The sequence below is a fragment of the Callorhinus ursinus genome, unplaced genomic scaffold (assembly GCF_003265705.2).
Source record: "Callorhinus ursinus isolate GAN/ISIS: 27379988/994484 unplaced genomic scaffold, GSC_fseal_2.0 scaffold36, whole genome shotgun sequence".
Classification (NCBI taxonomy): domain Eukaryota; kingdom Metazoa; phylum Chordata; class Mammalia; order Carnivora; family Otariidae; genus Callorhinus; species Callorhinus ursinus.
In genome coordinates, this window is record NW_027397098.1 from 1,832,272 (window position 1) to 1,857,081 (window position 24,810).

Sequence of the window (24,810 nt, forward strand, 5' to 3'; positions counted from 1 at the left end):
AAAATCTTTGGGATACAGCAAAGGCAGTCCTGAGAGGAAAGTATATAGCAATACAAGCCTTTCTCAAGAAACAGGAAAGGTCTCAAATACACAACCTAACCCTACACCTAAAGGAGCTGGAGAAAGAACAGCAAATAAAGCCTAAACCCAGCAGGAGAAGAGAAATCATAAAGATCAGAGCAGAAATCAATGAACTAGAAACCAAAAGAACAGTAGAACAGATCAACGAAACTAGGAGCTGGTTCTTTGAAAGAATTAACAAGATTGATAAACCCCTGGCCAGACTGATCAAAAAGAGAAGAGAAATGACCCAAATCAACAAAATCATGAATGAAAGAGGAGAGATCACAACCAACATCAAAGAAATACAAACAATTATAAGAACATATTATGAGCAACTCTATGCCAGCAAATTAGATAACCTGGAAGAAATGGGTGCATTCCTAGAGATGTATCAACTACCAAAATTGAACCAGGAAGAAATAGAAAACCTGAACAGACCTATAACCACTAAGGAAATTGAAACAGTCATCAAAAATCTCCCAAGAAACAAAAGCCCAGGGCCAGACGGCTTCCCGGGGGAATTCTATCAGACATTTCAAGAAGAATTAATACCTATTCTCCTGAAACTGTTCCAAAAAATAGAAATGGAAGGGAAACTTCCAAACTCATTTTATGAGGCCAGCATTACCTTGATCCCAAAACCAGAAAAAGACCCCATCAAAAAAGAGAATTACAGACCAATATCCTTGATGAAAAAATTCTCACCAAAATACTAGCCAATAGGATCCAACAGTACATTAAAAGGATTATTCACCAGGACCAAGTGGGATTTCTTCCTGGGCTGCAAGGCTGGTTCAACATCCGCAAATCAATCAACGTGATACAATACATTAACAAAAGAAAGAACAAGAATCATATGATCCTCTCAATAGATGCAGAAAAAGCATTTGACAAAGTACAACATCCTTTCTTGATCAAAACTCTTCAGAGTATAGGGATAGAGGGTACATACCTCAATATCATAAAAGCCATCTATGAAAAACCTACAGCGAATATCATTCTCAATGGGGAAAGGCTGAGAGCCTTTCCCCTAAGGTCAGGAACGCGGCAGGGATGTCCACTCTCACCACTGCTATTCAACATAGTATTAGAAGTCCTAGCCACAGCAATCAGACAACAAAAAGAAATCAAAGGCATCCAAATCGGCAAAGAGGAAGTCAAACTCTCACTCTTTGCAGATGATATGATACTGTATGTGGAAAACCCAAAAGTCTCCACCCCAAAACTGCTAGAACTCATACAGGAATTCAGTAAAGTAGCAGGATATAAAATCAATGCACAGAAATCAGTGGCATTCCTATACACCAACAGCAAGACAGAAGAGAGACAAATCAAGGAGTTGATCCCATTTACAATTGCACCCAAAACAATTAGATACCTAGGAATAAATCTAACCAAAGAGGCAAAGGATCTGTACTCAGAAAACTATAAAATACTCATGAAAGAAATTGAAGAAGACACAAAGAAATGGAAAAACGTTCCATGCTCATGGATTGGGAGAATCAACATTGTGAAGATGTCAATGCTACCTAGAGCCATCTACACATTCAATGCAATCCCCATCAAAATACCATCCACTTTTTTCAAAGAAATGGAACAAATAATCCTAAAATTTGTATGGAACCAGAAGAGACCCAGAATAGCCAGAGGAATACTGAAAAAGAAAAGCAAAGCTGGCGGCATCACAATTCCGGACTTCCAGCTCTATTACAAAGCTGTCATCATCAAGACAGTATGGTACTCGCACAAAAACAGACACATAGATCAATGGAACAGAATCGAGAGCCCAGAAATGGACCCTCAACTCTATGGTCGACTTATTTTTGACAAAGCAGGAAAGAATGTCCAATGGCAAAAAGACAGTCTCTTCAACAAATGGTGTTGGGAAAATTGGACAGCCACATGCAGAAGAATGAAACTGGACCATTTCCTTACACCACACACAAAAATAGACTCCAAATGGTTGAAAGACCTAAACGTGAGACAGGAGTCCATCCAAATCCTAAAGGAGAACACAGGTAGCAACCTTTTCGACCTCAGCCGCAGCAACTTCTTCCTAGAAACATCGCCAAAGGCACGGGAAGCCAGGCCAAAAATGAACTATTGGGATTTCATCAAGATAAAAAGCTTTTGCACAGCAAAAGAAACAGTCCACAAAACCAAAAGACAACCGACAGAATGGGAGAAAATATTTGCAAATGACATATCAGATAAAGGGCTAGTATCCAAAATCTATCAAGAACTTATCAAACTCAACACCCAAAGAACAAATAATCCAATCAAGAAATGGGCAGAAGACATGAACAGACATTTCTCCAAAGAAGACATCCAAATGGCCAACAGGCACATGAAAAAGTGCTCAACATCGCTCGGCATCAGGGAAATCCAAATCAAAACCTCCATGAGATACCACCTCACACCCATCAGAATGGCTAAAATTAACAAGTCAGGGAACGACAGATGTTGGTGGGGATGTGGAGAAAGGGGAACCCTCCTACACCGGTGGTGGGAATGCAAACTGGTGCAACCACTCTGGAAAACAGTCTGGAGGTTCCTCAAACAGTTGAAATTAGAGCTACCGTTCGATCCAGCAATTGCACTACTGGGTATTTACCCCAAAGATACAAATGTAGGGACCCGAAGGGGTACGTGTACCCCAATGTTTATAGCAGCAATGTCCATAATAGCCAAACTGTGGAAAGAGCCAAGATGCCCATCGACAGATGAATGGATAAAGAAGATGTGGTATATATACACAATGGAATATTACGCAGCCATCAAAAGGAATGAGATCTTGCCATTTGCAACGACATGGATGGAACTGGAGGGTGTTATGCTGAGTGAAATAAGTCAATCAGAGAAAGGCATGTATCACATGACCTCACTGATATGAGGAATTCTTAATCTCAGGAAACAAACTGAGTGTTACTGGAGTGGTTGGGGGTGGGAGGGATGGGGTGGTTGGGTGATAGACATTGGGGAGGGTATGTGCTACGGTGAGCGCTGTGAATTGTGCAAGACTGTTGAATCACAGACCTGTACTTCTGAAACAAATAACGCAACATATTTTAAGAAAAAAGAAAAAGAAGAAGATAACAGGAGAGGAAGAAAAGGGGAGTATGTCAGAGGGGGAGACGAACCATGAGAGATGATGGACTCTGAAAAACAAACTGAAGGTTCTAGAGGGGAGGGGGGTAGGGGGATGGGTTAGCCTGGTGATGGATATTGAGGAGGGCACGTTCTGCATGGAGCACTGGGTGTTATGAACAAACAATGAATCATGGAACGCTGCATCAAAAACTAATGATGTAATATATGGCGATTAACATAACAATAAAAAAATTTAAAAAAAAGTGACCATTTACCATTTTAATTGTTTTTAGTAGAAATAAGGCATGGATTACAAATAAATCTTTATAAAAATGCCGGGCATTAGGGGTGGGAAGGAGGTGTTGACTCCAAAGGAGCAGGGGGTGAGCCCACGGATGGAACTTTCTGTGTCTTGATTGTGCTGGTGGATACATGGCTGTGTGTATTTGTCAAAACCCACAGAACTATGTATTACCAAAAGTGAATCTTACTGATTGTAAATGAAAAGAAAAAATGAGAAAGAAAATTTTTATGAAGAATGCTAGAGAGTTGTCTATTCGATGTGGGGATTCAATTTGGTTTTGTGGCCATTTGCTATGAGCATGTGGTCTTTAAGCTCCCGGACTATGGAAAGGTCTGATGTAACAATAACTGGCAGCATAAGGAGACACGTATTACCCTTGAAGAGCTTAGGCTGCTGCCTCTAAATAAGGGGAGAGCAATCAGTCAGATCATCATGTAGGACCTTCTTTATCATTCTTTAACTAAAGGATTGTATGTTCAGAGTATGTTTGGCAAGAGAATTGTGAATGAAAACATGATGAATAAGAATAAGCCTTTGCAATGAAGCATCATACTTGTGTAATATTATCCTTACTGAAATTCAGACGTGGGACCCCTCACTGGTAGTCATTAAACTAAGGAGACCTCACTTCAAACACTTATTGTAGTTATCGCAATCCGTGTAACTACCCTCAGGGTATGTACATATTAACATTCGTTCAGTTTTATTCTTTACCTCTGATATCTGACATAGGGACACAGATTTGTATATGATATTGCAAAAGCCTCTGCATGCATCTGCCCTGGTTTCCAGGAAGTGTAGAGATTAAAGAGGCACACACCATTACTACAGAAATAGGTTTATGCAGGGACGGTGCACAGTCCACCTTATGCACTGCATCTCCCCACGGGTGTAGGGGAGGAAGCCATAGGGGATGAAGCCAACTCCCCCTACTCAGGTTATGGCTCCATTTCACATGTGTCTCGGTTGTTATCCCCTATGACTTGCCCAGATGTCTCCAGCTTGCCACATCGCTCACACAACTTACGTCTTTAGCACGATATGTCACAGCACTGGGTATCTCTCAAATGTATATTACATATACACACATGTCCCTGCTCTCCCTGGGCCCACGTCCTCAACCATCCAGAACATCTTCTCTCCCAGTCATGATTTTTTGGTACTTCTGGCTTCATTCTTCCTGCCGTTCCCAAAGGGAAATATGTTTTAGACATTAATTCTGAAGTTGTTGCCAATCCTTTTTTAGAAGAAAGGAGGCATAAACACTAAAAAAGTAATGTTTTCAAATATCCTCAATATGGGTGGTCAAGCAAATTATGGCCTAATCACTGTGGGAAATGGTTTTGTTTAATGTTAAGTGAAAAACATAAAATTCAAAATTGTATCTAGACCTGTCAAAGAGTACAAGAAGGGATATGGGATGAGAGGCTGTCTTTGGGACATGTGATTAAAATTGGATTTTTCTTCTTCTTTCTATTTTTTAAGATTTTATTTATTTATTTGACAGAGAGAGAGAGAGACAGCAAGAGAGGGAACACAAACAGGGGAAGTGGAAGACGGAGAAGCAGGCTCCTCGCACAGCGGGGAGCCTGATGCGGGGCTCGACCCCAGGACCCTGGGATCTCGACCCGAGCCAAAGGCAGACGCTTAATGACTGAGCCACCCAGGTGTCCCTCTTCTTCTTTTTTTAAATGCGTTTTTTTAACCTCATTTTCAAAACCACAAACAGGTATTTATTTATGATCAGGAAAAATAGTGGTAAAAATAAACATGCAAACATTTCTAAATGAAGTTATCGAGTTCCCTGAAGGGTTGTGAAGATTATGTATAGATGGTGGAGTAGTTTAGAAATGCACTATTTTTGTATGGGTACTTGTGTTTCCAAATATTGAAGACCAAGGATGTTTTCAGTAACAATTATATGTGTGAAAATAAGAAGATGCAGAAGTATTGCCTGTTTTACACATTTTCGATTGTCCCTGAATCAATAGGAATATAGACTTGATGGTCTGCCATAACAGTTTCTAGAGCCTTTTACAAGAAGGGACTGCTTGTGGGGGCAAACCACTGTACAGATCCTACCAATTCAAATGCTAATTTCATCTGGAAACACCCTCACAAACAGCTCCAGAGATAACGTTCTGTCAAATATCTTGAGCCAGTCAAGTTGACACATAAAATTAACCATCGCACACCTCTATAAGACTCACAGTGCATGTTCTCCTAGGAATGGCACCGAGAATTCATGAACTAAGGAAGCCCACTGGGTTTGTAAGAGAGAACATTTATTGGTAGTCACTATTTATCTTCACATTTCTTAGGCCAAAACATACCCAGGTATTACTGTGGTAACAAAGGAGTTCAAATCTCTGGTTTCAAATAACTTGGGTGTATTGCTTGCTCACATTGTATGTTTAATATGAGTTGGTAAGGAGGCTCTGTTTATTCAAGTCACCCAAGGACGCAGGCCAGTGGAGGTTCCTTATTTCTGTGTGCTTTCAGGATCGCCTCAACTGTAAAGGCAGGTAGAAAATTGCACATTGTCTGTGAAAGCGTCCGCCTAGAATTGACATTTACCAGTTTTCCTCACATTTGGTAGGCCAAAGCAGGCCATGCCAACTTATTTCACCCTTTTTTTTTTTATCCACACCTAACAAAATTTTATCTACAACCTTTAAAAGAATACCAGAGAGGAAATGCAATAAAAGTGGTTGTCTTTGAAAAATGTGATTAAAACTCATTTTTCTTCTATCCCTCATGGACATATTTTGTGGGACATATTTTGGGGACACTGAAATGGTTCTTTGGGACAACAGTCCCAACCCTCATACATTATGGTAGAGAGCAGATACGTGGCAAGGAAACGAAGGTGTTTCTGTCAGCAGATACAAAGATGCGAACAAAACTTTATACCAAAAATCAGTCCTTAACCTGATCCGCCTGGACTCCATTCTCTACCACAAATATTGTCTGGCGAGACTGAATGTCCTTCATCCTTTCAATCAGGCTCCTTGGGGGACATGCTATTCGATCATAATGTCTTTTCCCCCCTCAAGCGCTTTTCAGTAAATTTTAGCCTTACTTATGAAAACATTATCTTAAGACAACAATGGAGTTGAAAGTAAAGCTTCATGTTAGCAAACAATAAAATCAAATTTCAGTGACTAGAAGAGTGTTAATAACTTTCTACAAGCAGATGGTGCTCTAAACGGTTCTGAACAGAGCCCAAGGCCTTACCTAACTCTTGGGGGGTTTACAGTGCATAGCCAGTGACAAACTGAGGAAAAGGAAGGTAAGGCCAAGAGAACAATGAGTGGTGTGTGTGTGCACTCATGTATTTATTTTAGATTGGGTGGGTATTATTTTCCGGGTGCTGCTGTAACAAAGTACCACACATTTAGCGACTTTAAACAACACAAACTGATTGTCTTACAGTTTTGGAGGCCAGATTGAAAATAGGTCTGACTGAACTAAAATCAAGGTTTTGGCAGAGTTGTATTCCTGCTGGAGGCTCTAAGGGAAGAACCTATTCCCTTGATTTTTCCAGTTTCCAGAGATTTGCCCACATTCCTTGGTTCATGGCCCTCCTGCATTTTCAAAACCAGCAATGTCAAGCTGAGTCATTCTCCCACTGCCATGTCTCTTGCCCTCCTTTCCTGCCTCCATCTTCCACTCTAAACGATCCTTGTTACGGGCGCCTGGGTGGCTCAGTTGGTTAAGTGTCTGCCTTCAGTTCAGGTCATGATCCCAGGGTCCTGGCATCGAGGCCCACATCAGGCTCCCTGCTCAGCAGGAAGTCTGCTTCTCCCTCTGCCCCTCCCCCTGCTCATTCTCTCTCTCTCTCAAAGATAAATAAATAAAATCTTAAAAAAAAAAAAAGAATCCTTGTTATGACAATGGTCCCGCCTGGATAATCTCTTTATCTTAAGGTCAGCTGATTAGCAAACTTAATTCCCCTTTGCCATGCCACCTAAAATATTCACAGATTTGGGAGTGGTTAAAATGTAAACATTTTGGGGGACCATTATTTTGCTTACTACATGTGGTTAGAGTTTCATTGAGGAGGTGGTCTCTCTGAGCAAAGATCTAAATTAAGTGAGGGAGGGAATGAAGCCGTATTGAGGGTTGGGTAGTGTTCCAGCTTGCAGTGAAGTCATTGTTGAAATCTGGAGATGAGAGTGTCCTTGGGAGATGGAGGCCACTGGCTTGGACTGAGGTAAGTCGGGGAAAGAGTGACAGAAAATGAGGCCAGAGAGCCAAGTATATAGGCAAGTACCTTAAAGGCCAGGGTCAAGGCTTTGGAGTTTATTCAAGGAATGATGGGCAGCCACTGGGAGTTTTGAGTAGATAGGCAAGATAATTTGAATCATATTTTTCCAAGGATCAGTTTAACAGACTGTGGACAAGCAAGGGAACTAGATGGAAGACTATCCCCATTGTTGACTGACAGAGAAGTATGGTTAGGGTTGGGTGATAGCAGTTAGGGTTGAAAAATGGTTAGATCTGAGTTCCTTTGAAATGGCAGAATTTCATTAAGGTAGAATTTCATTACAGATCAGATGAAAGGTGTGGAAGAGAGATAATTTTGACCTGAGTAATGGAGGAATGGGACAGAGACAGGGTAAAATAGGAAAGGAGCAAGTCTTGGGAAAAAAAATACTAGGAGTCCAATCCAGACAGGTGAAATTTGAGCTTCTTATTAGACATCCAGGTGAGGTCACATGGGAAGGCGGATCAGTAAAGTTGGAGCTCAAGCAAGAGGCTTGGAGACTGAGATTTGGAAGTCATGAGTATGTGGATGATATTCAGAACCACACCTTGGGGAGTGAGTATAGTGGGAGAAGGGGGAAGCAAAGCACAGCCAAGAGAAGAGCATGAGAAGAGAGAGATCACGGTTGAGATTGAGTCCTGGGGCATCCCGACATTTGGAGAAATATTGGAGAATTGAGAAGGATGTGTAACAAGCACTGGGATAGAGGGCCACTGAGGTGGAAGAAGTCATGAAGCCGGTGAAGCGGGTCTTGTGAGGTGGAGTGAAGTGAGGATGGAAATGGGAACATTTGCTTTGGCAACGGGAAGTTATCGCTGATAAACAAAAGTGGTTGTGGTGGAGTCTTCGAGAGAGAAAATGAGAGGACCAAAGGGGACAACATGAAATATGAAGCGAAGTTACAGCTGAGCATGAGAAGGTAGCATGAGAAGGTTGGGAGATTGAGGAAGTGTGAGGAGTAGTCCCAGGGTGGAATGAACTGAGTAGTGAAGTCACAGGAGTGATTAGCAGGCAGTGCGCAGGGACCATGCAAATTTATAAATCTGAATTTATTTGTGAAAGGAATAAATTTTTGCCTCTGCCCACCTTACGGTGCGCTTCTACTCATTTGGGATAGGATTTAAGATCTCCCAGAGAACAATTCCATCCTGAGTGTTAATCTTCCATGAGGATACGCTGCAGACACAGAAGATTTGAATTCTGAAATGCTGATTTTATGTGCCATTGGGAATGGTGATTCTTTTATTTTTTTTTTTAACCACAAAATGAGCCATTTGTTAAATGAATGGTTGGGATCCTTTTTACTACATCTTCCGGCAACAGAGATGAGATCCCAAGGAAAATGCAAGCATATGACAGGAGTTAGCGTAAATACATTTGCAAGCGCTATTGGGAGGCAAGTTTATACAGCCTTCATCCTGAAACCCAATCATATCCTGTATTTAAAAGCATTGCTTTGAGGTCATATTGAAGAGATTTATGTCATTTAATCTGCTTCCTGAGATTCCCTTGCTGAGAGGTTTTCATTACTTCTTGAAGCAAATAAATTGTTGGGCACTAAACAGAAGCATGCTGTGCGCCTGACAATCTGACATAGAAGCTATATTGAGACTCGTCAGTTCCCCAGCTGTATCTATGGCCAAAACATTGGAGACCAGGTGTGAGAAAATCTAGAGCTGAGAGAACGTCTGAGGAATTCAAGGAGCTCAAAGAAAATCACTGTGCTTGGGAACGAAGAGATGACACTGGCGCGGTAAGGGTGGTATGAGAACTCTGGTTTCAGGATAGAGAATGAATTTGTAAGTAGCAAATCTGGGGGAAGGGAGACCAGTCGGGAGGCTATTGCAGAAATTGAGGCTAAAGAAATGGTGGTCACAACTAGAGGAGTGGCAATGGGTATGGAAAAAATGGACGGATTTGAGAGGGCTTCAGAAGGAAGAATCGACAGGAACTGACTAGCAAATGGAATTTGAGAGTGCAGCATTGCTGATTGCCAAGGATGCACGCCAAGCCCCTGGCTTGGTTCATGGGGCCACCATTTTACTAGGTATACATAGCAAACAAGACAGACGTACTCTCTGACCATGTGATATTCACGTCCAATGGACAAGAGCATCAGTGTCAGGAAGCGGTAGTCTGAGACAAGTACTGTACAAGCAGAGAGTGAAGAAGGTTTTAGGTGTGCAGAAGGGCTCCTGTCTCTGTCTGGAGGGGGACTTAGAGGGTATCAGGGACAGCTGTTCAGAGAGGGCATCATTAGAGGTCAGAGGTGAAGCTTGATGTGTATGTGTGTGTGTATGTGTGTGTGCATGGGTGTGCCTATGTGAGCTGTGTGTCAGTCCCAGGCACGGGTGAATTGAAAGAGAAAACTGTTCTAGTCAGCGCAAATGAGTGGAGTGGGTTGGAGCAGATGAGGTCAAAAGTGATGTCTCTATACAACTCAGGTGTATTCAGCTCTGCCTTTCAGACTTTCATGTCATAGTAGGGGAGTTTTTGTTTTGTTTTACTTCGTGTTTTTAATCTGATCTGCCAGAGGTGGCTGACCATTTCCCTTTGGAGAGACGAGTCTTCCATTTAATAATATTTGCTCCCCTAGCTGCATCATATAAATTAACAGAACATCTACCCAAAAAATCACTTGCATCGTACCAACAAAAGTCCATTTGTATTTCCAGAACAAACCTTACGTACAACCTGAGTTAACTGGCATATGAAAAACATTTCAAATGATATTATATGATATAGAAAACTCATTTGTATTATTACTAAACAGATGTCTGAAGAACACTGGCTAGGCACTATTGGTTGTTAAAAAATCAAGTTGGGAATATGATCTTTATTCTTGGTAAGACAATATAGATTTGGAAATAATTGTAGCAGAAAATTTATATTCTCACCTAGATTAGGAAAACTACATAGTATTATGTATGGAAACAAACATTTAAATAGTGATATGAAAATAATAATTTAAAATAAAGCTTTCATGATTTCCAGAAAAGAAATGTCTTAGACTAGAGGAATGAGCTAAAAGCCTCTTAAACTCTGAATGGTTGGATGGGCTTACCAAACTTAACAGCTACTATATCCAGGCAGTAGGATTCCAATGACTTTCCACTTAGTGCCTTATATAATTCTTCATACAAGTTCCATTACTTTGTATTGTTTGAATTTTTAAAAACAAAAATATGAAAGAATTTCGATTTGAAAAGAGTTTTTGGCCCTACGTTTTAAAACAGTTTTTTTTTTTTTTTTGATGACATATATTTTTTTTTACAGCTTGGTTTACTTCATTCCACTATTTAAATGTAATGTGTGGTGTTCATTTGTATTCATTCAATTATTTTATTTGTTTGCTCATTTACTTATATTTGATAAATTTAACATGTTAAAATTTATAAACTTAAAGCATGTTACTTTTATACATTTATATATTGTAATATGATTGCCACTGAAGCAATATTTATCCCATTACATCATTATAGTGCAGTAGTATTAACTAGATTCATTATAATGTGCATTAGATCTCTATGGCTTATTTACCACTCATTACAAGTTTGTGCTGTTAAACCCCATCATTCTTGTCTCCCTCCCCCAACCCCCTAGTAACCACCATTCTACTCTCCGTAAAAAGCAGAGTTTTAAGGAAGTGATTTGGATTAGTTGGCAAACAAGGAAGAATGGAATTTTGCAAGAGAAACATCATATATGAAGTCTAGGAATGGGACTCAATAGGGAACAGAGAGGAAGTTATCTGAATGGAAGGAAATGCTGTCCCTGGACATCAGGTGTGGCGCCCCAGACCTATGTTATGGAGGGCAGGGCATTTAGGTTTGATCTACTAGATGAAGACAGGAAAACTATTTTTGTGTGTCTGTGTGTGCATGAGTGCATACATACACACATACATATTTGCATATGTATATAATATTCATTTAATCAGAATAACACATTTCTGTCCATCAACAGATGAATTGATAAAGATGTGGTATATATATGCATTGAAATATTATTCAACCATTAAAAAGGAGAAAGCCCTGTCATTAGCAACAACATGGACAGAACTCGAGGGCATTACACTAAGTGAAATAAGAGAGAAAGACAAATGCTGTATAATCTCACTTATATGTGAACTCTAAGAGAAAACAATAGCAACAACAAGAACAAAAACTCAGACAAAGAGATCAGATTTGTGGTTACCAGAGGTGGGGGGAATTGGAGGAAGGTGGTCAAAAGGTACAAACTTCCAGTTATAAGATAAACAAGTCCTGGGGATGGAATGTACACCATGATGACTACGGCTAACCCTGCCGAATAGTATATATGAAAGGTGTTAAGAGAGTAGATCCTAAAGGTTCTCACCATCAGGGGGAAAAAGTTCCTTTTTTTTTTTTTTGTATCTGTGTGTGAGAATAATGGATGTTTACTAAACTTACTCCTGTAATCATTTCATCATGTGTGTGTGTGTGTGTGTGTGTGTGTGTGTGTGTGTGGTGTGTGTGTGTGTCAAATCATGATGCTGTACACCTTAAACTTATAGTTTTGTATGGCACGTATATCTCAATAAAACTGGGGGTGGGCGGAGAATAACATTACAATTGACAATTACAATTCAATTTCTTAAACATTACATGGAAAAATGAATTTGTGATATTTCCTCAAATACTTGAAAACTCACAGTAAGATGATCAAGAGTATGAAGCTGACAGAGCTGTTCTTTAATGGTTTTTAATAGTGGTTTTAGGGTATCGGGAACCACACATTTGGAAGTTTGACTTTCTGGGGCATAAAAATCAGCACAGGTTCTTTTTTTGGATTTGTTTCTTTCCGACAAGGAGCTCTCCCGCCACAGCTGTATTATTTTGAATTTTACAAAGGAGTAATCCCTGTTCTCAGATATGTAGTTTCAATTTAAATGAAACTTTTACAGCATACATTGATTATGGGAAAGATTACAAACAAACGTTTAAAGATCTCTTTTTACCCTTTTCCTGATTAAAAATGTCTGGACAGCTCCTGCAACAACTTTAAGAAAATCCCTAAGGCCCTGCACTTTAAAGTGATGACTGAAGGTATAAGGAAGCTTACTGTGCTCCAGAAGGAGGTCGAGGACTTCTCTATAAATAGCTTTCAGAAATCCCCCCATCTACCAGAATGTTTTGCCGCACCTGTGTCAGTTTCGGATCTTCCCTTCTCTCTCCCCCGTGGTGATCTATCTTCACTTCTTGTAATTCCTCCCATTTGACCAAGCTAAATGATTAGAAAAATCTGCTTGAAGCCCATATGTGCACCATATTCTACACTCCCTCATTCCTGCTCTGAAATGAATATTCCCATGAAAAAGGAACCAAAAGTTAGTAGGCTTGCCACCCACTTGGATTTGTACCCAGACTGCCCAGAGACCAAGCTTCATTTAAGAGAGGTGGCTTCAAAGCCCAGAAATGTGGGACAAGCCAAATCAATTTGATTGCAGCTACCCATCTAAATTTTCCAGTTTGGCCTACAAATCTTTTGATTTTATCTTTAGGGTGTTTCTTTCCCCCAGATATTTTATTTTATTTTTTGAGATTTTATTTTTTTAAGTAGTCTCTACACTCAACATGGGGCTTGAATTCACAACCCCAGGATCAAGAGTCGCATGCTCTACCCACTGAGCCAGCCAGAGCGCCCCCAGATCATATTTGAAATGAAAGTGAGATCATAATGGGGCGCCTGGGTGGTTCAGTCGTTAAGTGTTTGCCTTCAGCTCAGGTCAGGATCCCAGGGTCCTGGGATCGAGCCCTGCATCAGGCTCCCTGCTCAGCAGGAAGCTTGCTTCTCTCTTTCCCACTTATCTTGTGCTCCCTCTCTCGCTGCCTCCCTCTGTCAAATAAATAAATAAAATCTTAAAAAAAAAGAAAGTGAGATCACAGTAACCAATATCCTGGACAAACTTCTGAATAAATATATGGAAGCTTGGTCATTCATTCCACAAACTTATGAAGGGCACACTATGTGCAAGGCACCATCCTAAAAGTGGGAAATACAGAGATGAAGCAGAGAATTAATGTCTCCGCCCATGAGATTTACACATATTCTGAAGGAGAAAGACAGTAAGCATGCAAACCAAGAAACAAGATCATCTCAGATAGTGCTCAGCCATGTGAAAAACTCTCACAGTGGGAATAGTAAATGCAATAAGAAGACAACAAGAGCTGAGCACATCCAAGGGACAGAAAATCAATGTGTCTGCAGCTTAACGAGCCTGGGCAGTTTGGAGGAGTTGATGCTGGAAAGGCAGGCAGGGGCCAGATCATGTCAGGAGTTAATCACTGCAGAGGTAGAATTACAACTCCCCAAGAATAAAGATGGATAGTTCAATAACTGGTGTTGGGACAACTGGCCTTTCATATTGAAAATAAGTAAGATATCTGGGCACACCATGTTAAAAAAAAAAAAGCAATTCCAGATGGACAACAACCCCATAAACAAAGTTAAAAGACAAGCAAAAATCAGGGAATGATATTTGCAACATATATATGGGGAAAGAATCAAGACCCAGAATATATGTTGAATTCTTACCAGTCAAGAAAATGAATCACCAAACAAGAGAATGAACAAAGGAGGATAGAAACTGGAAATTCACAGAAGAAAAAGGTGTGTGGGTCATAAATAGAAAAAGATCACCTTGCTAATAATCAGGGAAATGCCAATGAAGACAGAACAAAGGGAGGTACCATTTCACCTGGCTGGGCAGAAACTTACAAACCTACAAGACAAGAGCTGCTGGCCCTCCTCTTGTGCACTGCTGGTGTGCATGGTAACTGTAGTTGGTGTGGCACAGCTGGGGAAGTAGATATGGTGACTCTGTGTGACCCAGCAATGTCATCTCTACCCTGGTGCCGGACAGACATTCTTCCACATGTGTAGGTGGCGATGGATATAAGGATGTAGTCGAAAAACAGGGGGGATGAAAAACAAAAACAAATGTTCACATGTAGGTGGAATGGATAATTAAAATGGAAATGGAGTAGGATACAATGGTGAGCAAGAATTAAAACGAATGAGCGAGGAGTGCCTGGGTGGCTCAGTCGGTTAAGCATCTGACTCTTGATTTTGGCTTCAGGTCATGTTCACAGTGTGGGGAAATCGAGCCCCATATTGGGCTCCACGCTCAGCAGGGAGTCTGCTTGGGATTCTCTCTCTCCCTCTCCCTTTGCTCCTCCCCTGGCTTGCACGTGTTCAATCTCTCTTTCTCTCTTTAAAATAAATAAATAAATAAAATCTTTAAAAAAAGAAAGCTAAATCTGTCTATCCATCTATCTATCTCTCCATCTATCTATCTAAACACAGATATCTCTCACAAAGATAAAATTGAATGTCAAACACCAGCACAGACTATTACATACAGACAATGTAGTACCATTTTTTTTCCAGTTAAAAGGAATGCACAAAGGCATACTGAATAAGAAATTGTTGGCAAACTACAACTAAATCTGACCCACCACCTGTTTTTGTATGGCTTGTAAGCTAAGAGTAGTTTTCACATTTTGTAATGGTTGGGAAAAAAATTTGTAAAAGGATAACATTTAATGACACATGAAAATTATATAAATTTCAAATTTCTGGGTCCATGCACAAAATTTAATTGGAACACAGCCAAGCCCATTCTTTTATGTGCTGTCTATGGCTGTTTCTGTGACAAGAGCAGAGAGGAGTAGTTGCTACAAAGACCAAAGAGATTGCAAAACCGAAAGTATGTCTTTTCTTTCCTTTAAAGAAAAAAAAAATTCAGACTACTGTTCTATATTATTCATGGACATTATGTTTTAAATGGCCAGGAGTATACACATCAAATTCATGATGGTGGATACCTCTGGATAAGGAAAGGAGGGGAACGGAGCCAGGGATAATTACCAGAGGATACTGTCATGTTTGTAAATGTGAAGAAGCTTGTCAATTCTGCCTGGTAGGAATATAAGTGTTTGTTATATTAAGTCCTTGTACCTTTTTCTACTTTCTTTAAGCCTTGGAACAGCTAACAAAGAAAAATATATTTTGTAGACATTATCCTCAATCAGCGTATACAAGTCTGTCATGTATATTTTAACAGTTGGATAGTAAACTATTTTATAGATAACAGAAATTTCTGTTTGAATCCCTTAGATATAAATATTTAAGCTCCAGTTTTGCTATCACAACCAGGATGGCAAATATCTTCATATTACATCTTAAAGCATTTGTGTAATTATTTCCATTGAACCAAATCCTGAAAGTTGAATTCCTTGGCTAAAAAAAAAAAAAAAAATGTACATTTGGGGGCATGTGAAAAGATGGCAGAGGAGTAGGTGCCCTGAATTGAGCTGGATATCTACCAGACCACTCTGAACACCCACAAAATCAGCCTGAGATGTAAGAAGATAGATCTGGATCTCTACAAACAGAATATCGCAGGCGGTTGGTTTCGAGGTGTGAAGCGGGGAGCTGTGATTCCGTGGGCAGATATCAGAGGATAAATGGCAGGGGGAGGGAGCCGAGCTGTTGGGATACTGCATCACCGGTAAGCAATAGCCTCCCACACTGGGGACTGGGCACAGACTCGCAGACTGGACTTGGCGGGGAAAGGACTTTAGGGCAGCACCCCAGGCTGAAACCGGAGCGGTGGGGTGTGTCTGTGAACTGGGGGTGGCTGACGGTATTAGAAGCACAAAGGGCAGAGATGCACCCCGACCTGGAGGCGAGGACTGGGAGCACTGCTAAGGGGCTCACAACCCAGGATGCTGCAGTTTATAGCAGAATAGACATAAACGCAGATACTGTGGCCTGGAGAGCTCACTAAAGAACAGACTGTGATCTCTCTGCTCTGAAACAGAGGGTTGGAAACGGTCTCTTCTGCTCTGACTCTCAGAAGAGACACGGAAAGCTGCCAGGGAAAGCTGCCAGAGAACAAAAGCCCCCCAAAAACGGTTTTCACTGAGCCCATCCCCTGCCACAGGGGGCAGGGCAACTCTGCCCAAACAGGGTTGCCTGAGTAACAGCGCAGCAGGCCCCTCCCCCAGAAGACAGGCTGGGAGAACGAGAGGCCAACCTTAAGGTCCCTAGAAAACAGATGCATCTTGCTTGGGTTGTGGTCAATAATTTGGACTCTGTACACTCCCTCAACCACCCCTCAACAGAATGACTAGGAGGAGGAACCCCCCAAACAGGAAAGACTCAGAGATTGACTTCTGCCACAGATTTACAAATGGATACAGATATAACCTAGATGTCAGAAATGGAATTCAGGGTAGCAGTTGTGAGGACAATAGCTAGAATGGAGAAATCGATTAATGGCAACATAGAGTCTCTAAGGGCAGAAATGAAAGCTGAATTGGCAGAACTTAAAAATGCTATCAGTGAGATCAAATCTAATCTAGATTATCTAACAGCTAGCCTAAGTGAGGCAGAAGAATGAATTAGTGATCTAGAAGACCAGTTGACAGAAAAGAAAGGTAAAGAGGAGGCCAGGGAGAAACAACTCAGAATCCATGAAAATAGAATCAGAGAAATAAGTGACACCATGAAACGTTCCAATGTCAGAATTATTGGGATCCCTGAGGGGGTGGAGAGAGAGAGAGGACTAGAAGATATATCTGAGCAAATCGTAGTTGAGAACTTCCCTAATCTGGGGAATGAAACAAACATTCATGTCCTAGAGGCAGAGAGGACCCCTCCCAAGATCAAGGAAAATAGGCCAAGGCACCAGCATGTAATAGTAAAACTCGCAAATCTTAGAACCAAGGAAAACATCTTAAGGGCAGTTAGGGGGAACAGGTTCCTTACTTACAGAGGAAGGAACATCAGAATAACATCAGACCTATCCACAGAGACCTGGCCAGCCAGAAAGGGCTGGCAAGACATATTCAGGGTACTAAACGAGAAGAACATGCAGCCAAGAATACCTTATCCGGCAAGGCTGTCATTTAGAATGGATGGGGAGATGTAGAGCTTCCAAGACTGGCAGAAACTGAAAGTGTGACCATATGTGACCACTAAGCCGGGCCTGAAAGAAATATTAAGGGGGGTTCTATAAAAGGACAAAGACCCTATGAGTGGTATAGAACAGAAACTTACAATCTATAGAAACAAGGACTTCACAGGCAACATGATGACAATAAAATCATCTTTCAATAATCACTCTCAACATGAATGGCCTAAATGCTCCCATAGAACAGCACAGGGTTGCAGATTGGATAAAAAGTCAGGACCCATCCATATGTTGTCTACAAGAGACTCACTTTGAGCCTAAAGATACATCCAGACTGAAAGTGAAGGGATGGAGATCCATCTTCCATGCCATCAGACCTTGAAAGAAGGGGTGGCAATTCTTATATCAGACAAATTAGATTTTAAGCTAAAGACTGTAGTTAGAGGCACAGAAGGACACTATGTCATTCTTAAAGGGTCTATCCAACCAGAAGATCTAACAGTTGTAAATATCTACGCCCCCAACATGGGAACAGTCATCTACATAAGCCAACTGTTAACCAAAATAAAGAGTCATATTTTTTTTAAAGATTTTTATTTTTTATTTATTTATTCATGAGAGACACAGAGAGAGAGAGAGCGAGAGAGAGGCAGAGGGAGAAGCAGGCTCCCAAGGAGCAGGGAGCCCGATGCGGGACTCGATCCCAGGACTCTGGGACCATGACCTGAGCCGAAGGCAGACGCCCAACCATCTGAGCCACCCAGGCGCCCAATAAAGAGTCATATTGATAATACGTTAATTGTAGGAGACCTCAGTACTCCACTCTCAGCAATAGACAGATCATCTAAGCAGAAAATCAACAAAGAAACAAGAGCTTTGAATGACACACTGGACCAGATGGGCCTCATAGATACATACAGAACATTCCACCCTAAAACAACAGAGTACTCATTCTTCTCGAGTGCACACAGAACTTTCTCCAGAATAGACCACATACTGGGTCACAAATCGTGTCTCAACCGATACCAACAGCTTGAGATTATTCCCTGCATATTCTCAGACCATAATGCTTTAAAACAAACTCAATCACAAGAAAAAATTTGGAAGAAATTCAAACACTTGGAAGCTAAAGACTACTCTGCTCAAGAATGTTTGGATCAACTAGGAAATCGAAGAACTTAAACAATTCATGGAAACCAATGAGAACGAAAACACATCGGTCCAAAACCTATGGGATACTGTAAAGGTGGTCCTAAGGAGGAAATACATAGCCATCCAAGCCTCACTCAAAAAAATAGAAAAATCCTGAATTCACCATCTAACTCTACACCTTAAAGAACTAGAGAAAAGGCAACAAACGATGCCTAAGCCACACATTAGAAGAGAAGTAATTAAGATTAGAGCAAAGATCAATGAATTAAAAACCAGAAACACAGTAGATCAGATCAACGAAACTAGAAGCTGGTTCTTTGAAAGAATTAATAAGATCGATAAACCACTGGCCAGACTTACCCAAAAGAAAAGAGAAAGGACCCAAATTAATAAAATTATGAATGAAAGGGGAGAGATCATGGCTAACACCAAGGAAATAGAAAAAATTATTAGAAATTATTATCAACAACTACATGCCAATAAGCTGAGCAACCTGGATGAAATGGATGCCTTCCTGGAAACCTATAAACTGCCAAGACTGAAACAGGAAGAAATTGACAACCTGAATAGGCCAATAACCAGTAATGAGATCGAAGCAGTGATCAAAAACCTCCCAACAAACAAGAGTCCAGGGCCTGATGGATTCCCTGGGGAATTCTACCAAACATTCAAAGAAGAAATAATACCTATTCTCCTGAAGCTGTTTAAAAAAATAGAAACAGAAGGAAAGTTTCCAGACTCATTCTCTGAGGCCAGCATTACCTTAATCCCTAAACCAGGCAAAGACCCCATCAAAAGGAGAATTTCAGATGGATATCCCTGATGAATATGGATTCCAATATTCTCAACAAAATCCTAGCTAATAGGACCCAACAATACATTAAAAGGATAATCCACCACAACCAAGTGGGATTTATCCCTGGGATGCAAGGGTGGTTCAACATTCACCAATCAATCTTTGTGATAGAACACATTAATAAGAGGAGAGAGAAGAACCATATGGTCTTCTCAATTGATGCAGAAAAAGCATATGACAAAATACAGCATCCTTTCCCAATTAAAACTCTTCAGAGTATAGGGATAGAGGGAACATTCCTCAAGTTCATAAAATCCATCTATGAAAAACCCACAGCGAATATCATCTTCAATGGGGAAAAGATGAGAGCCTTTCCCTTAAGATCAGGAACACAACAAGGATGCCCACTCTCACCACTATTGTTCAACATAGCACTAGAAGTCCTAGCATCAGCATCAGACAACAAAAAGAAATAAAAGATATTCAAATTGGCAAAGAAGAAGTCAAACTCTCTCTCTCTTCGCAGATGACACGATACTTTATGTGGAAAACCCAAAAAACTCCACCCCCAAATTACTAGAACTCATACAGCAATTCAGTAATGTGACAGGATACAAAATCAATGCACAGAAATCAGTTGCTTTCTTATACACTAACAATGCAACTGTAGAAAAGGAAATTAGAGAAACGATTCCATTTACAATAGCACCAAAAACCATAAGATAGCTCAGAATAAACCTAACCAAAGAGGTAAAGGATCTATACTCTAGGAACTATAGAACACTCATGAAAGAAATTGAAGAAGACACAAAAAGATGGAAAAACATTCTATGCTCATGGATTGGAGGAATAAACATTGTTAAAAAGTCTATGCTACCCAGAACAATCTATACCTTCAATGCCATCCCGATCAAAACGCCAATGACATTTTTCAAAGTGCTGGAACAAACAATCCTAAAATTTGTATGGAATCAGAAAAGACCCTGAATCACCAAGGAAATGTTGAAAAACAAAGCTGCGGCATCACATTGCCTGATTTCAAGCTATATTACAAAGCAGTGATCACCAAGACAGCATGATACTGGCACAAAAACAGACATATAGACCAATGGAACAGAATAGAGAGCCCAGATATGGACCCTTAACTCTATGGTCAAATAATCTTTGACAAAGCAGGAAAAAATATGCAATGGAAAAGACAGTCTCTTCAATAACTGGTGCTGGGAAAATTGGACAGCTATATACAGAAGAATAAAACTCGACCATTCTCTAACACCATACACAAAAATAAACTCAAAATGGATGAAAGACCTCAGTGTGAGACAGGAATCCATCAAAATCCTAGAGGAGAATATAGGCAGTAACCTCTTTGACATCAGCCACAGCAACTTCTTTCAAGATACATCTCCAAAGGCTAGTGAAACAAAAGCAAAACTGAACTTTTGGGACTTCATCAAGATAAAAAGCTTCTGCACAGCAAAAGAAACTATCAACAAAACAAAGAGGTAACCCACAGAATGGGAGAAGATATTTGCAAATGACACTATAGACAAAGCACTGATTTCCAAGATCTATAAAGAACTTCTCAAACTCAACACCTAAAAAACAAATAATCAAGTCAAAGAATGAGCAGAAGACATGAACAGACACTTCTCCAAAGAAGACATACAAATGACTCAGAGCACATGAAAAAATGTTCATCATCATTAGCCATCAGGGAAATTCAAATCAAAACCACATTGAGATACCACCTTACACCAGTTAGAATGGCAAAATTTGACAAGGCAAGAAACAACAAATGTTGGAGAGAGGTTGTGGAGAAAGGGGAACCCTCTTACACTGTTGGTGGGAATGCAAGTTGGTTCAGCCACTTTGGAAAACAGTGTGGAAGTTCCTCAGAAAATTAAAAATAGAGTTACCCTATGACCCAGCAATTGCACTACAGGGTATTTACCCCAAAGACACAGATGTAGTGAAAAGAAGGGCCATATGCACCCCAATGTTCATAGCAGCAATGTCCACAATAGCCAAACTGTGGAAAGAGCCGAGATGCCCTTCAACAGACGAATGGATAAAGAAGATGTGGTCCATATATACAATGGAATATTACTCAGCCGTCAGGAAGGATGAATACCCAACTTTTCATCAACCTGGATGGGACTGGAGGAGATGATGCTAAGTGAAATGAGTCAAGCAGAGAAAGTCAATTATCATATGGTTTCACTCATTTGTGGAACATAAGGAATAACAGGGAGGACTTTCGGGGAAGGAAGGGAAAAATGAAGGGGGGGAATCTGAGGGGGAGACAAACCATGAGAGACTATGGACTCCAAGAAACAAACGGAGGGTTTTAGAGGGGAGAGGGGTGGGGGGATGGGTTAGCCCGGTGATGGGTATTAAGGAGGGCACGTGCTGCATGGAGCTCTGGGTGTTATACAAAAACAATGGATCGTGGATCACTACATCAAAAACTAATGATGTAATGTATGGTGACTAACATAACATAATAAAATTAAATTAAATTTAAAAATAAATAAAAAATAAATAAATGTACATTTAGGGGCACCTTGGTGGTGTAGTCGGCTAAGCATCTGACTCTTGGTTTCAGCTCAGGTCCTGCTCTGAAGGTCATGAGATCGAACCCCATGTGGAGCTCTGTGGTCAGCCTGGAGTCAGCTTGAGATTCTCTCTCCCTCTTCCTCTGCCCCTCCCACTCGTGCTCTCTCTCTCTCTCTCTCCCTTTCTAAAATAAATAAACCTTTAAAAAATTAACATTTAAAACTTTGACATATGTTGCCAAATGGCCCTTCCAAAATACTATGTTATCATCTTGCAAACAGAGTGAATATTAATATTTTTTGCCAAACTGGTAGGTGACAAGTGTTAAGCCATTATTGTTTTAACTTGAGGCTCAGGACCTATCCATGAATTTACAGGCTATTTAATTTCTTCTTCACTCCGCAATGCTTATTCAAGTCCTTAGAACTTTCTCCTGTACAATGTTAGTCTTTCCTTGATTCGGGAATTTTTTATATATTAAATATGTTGATCCTTCCCTTGAAAAATGTTTCACCTGGATTTTCATTTATTTACTAATTTTTAATAGTCTTTTGCTGCTTAGAAAGATTTAAATCATATGCAGTCACTATAAAACTTTTCCCTAGCTTATGGCTCTATTTTCTCCATAGTTGGTGATATGCCAAGGAGAGAATTGCTTAGGTGACTAACGGTCTCCACCATCTCCCAGAACCAGTGCACTGGCCCTCTCAAGAGTTCTCTGGGGTTGACAATGCACTTAGGGTAACCAGTGTCTTCCTTCTGCTATAGATACACATTTCTCTATCCTGATGGCATTGCCCCATGTCATCAGTGCATCAGTGGGAATTTGGTCAGGAAAACCAAAACCACTTTGAGTATTACAACTTAGAAGCAATTGCATACAGAGCCAGAGAGGCTCACCTGGCCATTGGAAAGACTGGGGCTGTGAAGGTCAGGAAGGTCACTATCTGCAGATGAAAAAATATGGAAGTTCAGGACTTGATCTCTGTTGCCTGATGCACCAAAAAGGAGTTCTTATCAAGGGATGCTTGAGAGCTGCATGAAGAACATCACATCTGTCACCGCTGATGTGCATGCATGCCCACAACCACCTCCAGAACGTAATGGGCTTCTCCATCTTCTCTTTCCAGACCTCTCATGAGCCTCTCATTCAACCAGAGTCTTACTGGTAAGAATGTCTAGGAAATGTACATTCCAGGTTTTCAGCCCTCAGCCATAGAGAGGTAGGCTCAGTAGGACAGAAGCTGAGTATTTACAGATCTTACCTGGGGGTTGTTGTCAGTAAAGATCAAATCGAATCGAATCAAACACATTATCCTTGCATGGGAGGTTTCTTGAACACCAGTGTGCAACAGATAGCATGGAGACTTGTGTTGGGGTATTTGGCATGAAAGAATCTTGTTCGGAAATTGGGAAAGTTCACTTCCATAGTCAAGCCCAAGTATATTTCGCTCATTTGAAATTTTATGCAATTATGATATTAGATTTAAAGTCAGAGACCTTATTGAAATAATAAAGCAGAATTTTGAGAAGGTGGTTTGTCCACTTCAAAGATCGTGGAATGGATGACACATCGAGATTGAAGCTCATCTATGTAAATGGAAACCAAGGACAGTGGAAGTCTCTCTTGTAATCCTTGGATTGTGTGTGGAATTAGTGAAGTCCATTCATTTGTATTCTTGGTCCAGAAGAAATTCGTTGCTGGGAAATAACCCATAGTTGACGCTTTTAATCCAGTTACTACACAGTGCAACCTCAGAACAGCAGAAAAGATGTCTCAGGAGTCACAAAGGCCAAGTCACATCATTTTCTCTAGCAAAACAAGGTCAATTTGAAAGTGGCTTCTGCTTTTCCCCCAGAATCCATTTCCTTCCTCCCAGGAACGTGGGAGGGATCTTCTTTAAGGATATTTGAAATTTTGGAGGTGCTGGTCTTTTCATGGCTTTTTAGCAGATTGGAAATTTCAAAGCCACTGTGTTGTACTTTCTTCCTGTAATCAATCAAAGCCACATTGACAATCTTGAGAGGTGTTACTAATTTCATTGCTGAGTACCAAAAATCACCAATAATAAATAACCTGTGTGTGTGTGTGTGTGTGTGTGTGTCTGTGTGTGTGTGTCTGTGTGGTCCTTTCCAATTCTTGGACTTAGGTTGAGTTTCCAGGTTTCTAAGTAAGAGATATTTGTAAAGGGTTTGGACTTTCAACGGTATGGCTACATGATTTCTGTAGTGTACAGCTTCTCAGCTTATAAAGAAAGCACTTTCAGTTTCATTTATCTCATGTGATCTTTATGACTTTGATCACCTGTGAAAGAGGAAAGGGGGAAGGTAATCTTAGCCTTATTTTATAGAAGAAATCAAAACTCCAAAGATTAAAAGAATTGTCCCCAGTCACTCAATTAATGGTGATAAGATTCTTTGTCTCTGAGCTCTACAATCTTCCAAAGTGCCTACATATAAATAGAAATGTTTATATTTTCAAGTGTATGCTATAATCTGTAAGATGCTCTAGTTCTTTGCTAGTTGTGTGCATTTCTGGTAAGGATTTACAGAACTTGTTAAAAAAAAAAAGCTCGGAAACAAAAGCATAAGGTTTTTAAGAAGGAAATTCATGATTTTCTACTAACATGTAA

At 40.4% G+C, this 24,810-nt stretch overlaps 1 protein-coding gene across 2 annotated transcripts in view; it reads left to right on the forward strand.

Moving 5' to 3' along the window:
• The window catches only part of ITGA8 (integrin subunit alpha 8), a 201,413-nt gene that overhangs the window by 11,498 nt on the left and 165,105 nt on the right, over positions 1 to 24,810 (forward strand). The gene's annotated exons all lie outside the window — the stretch shown is intronic.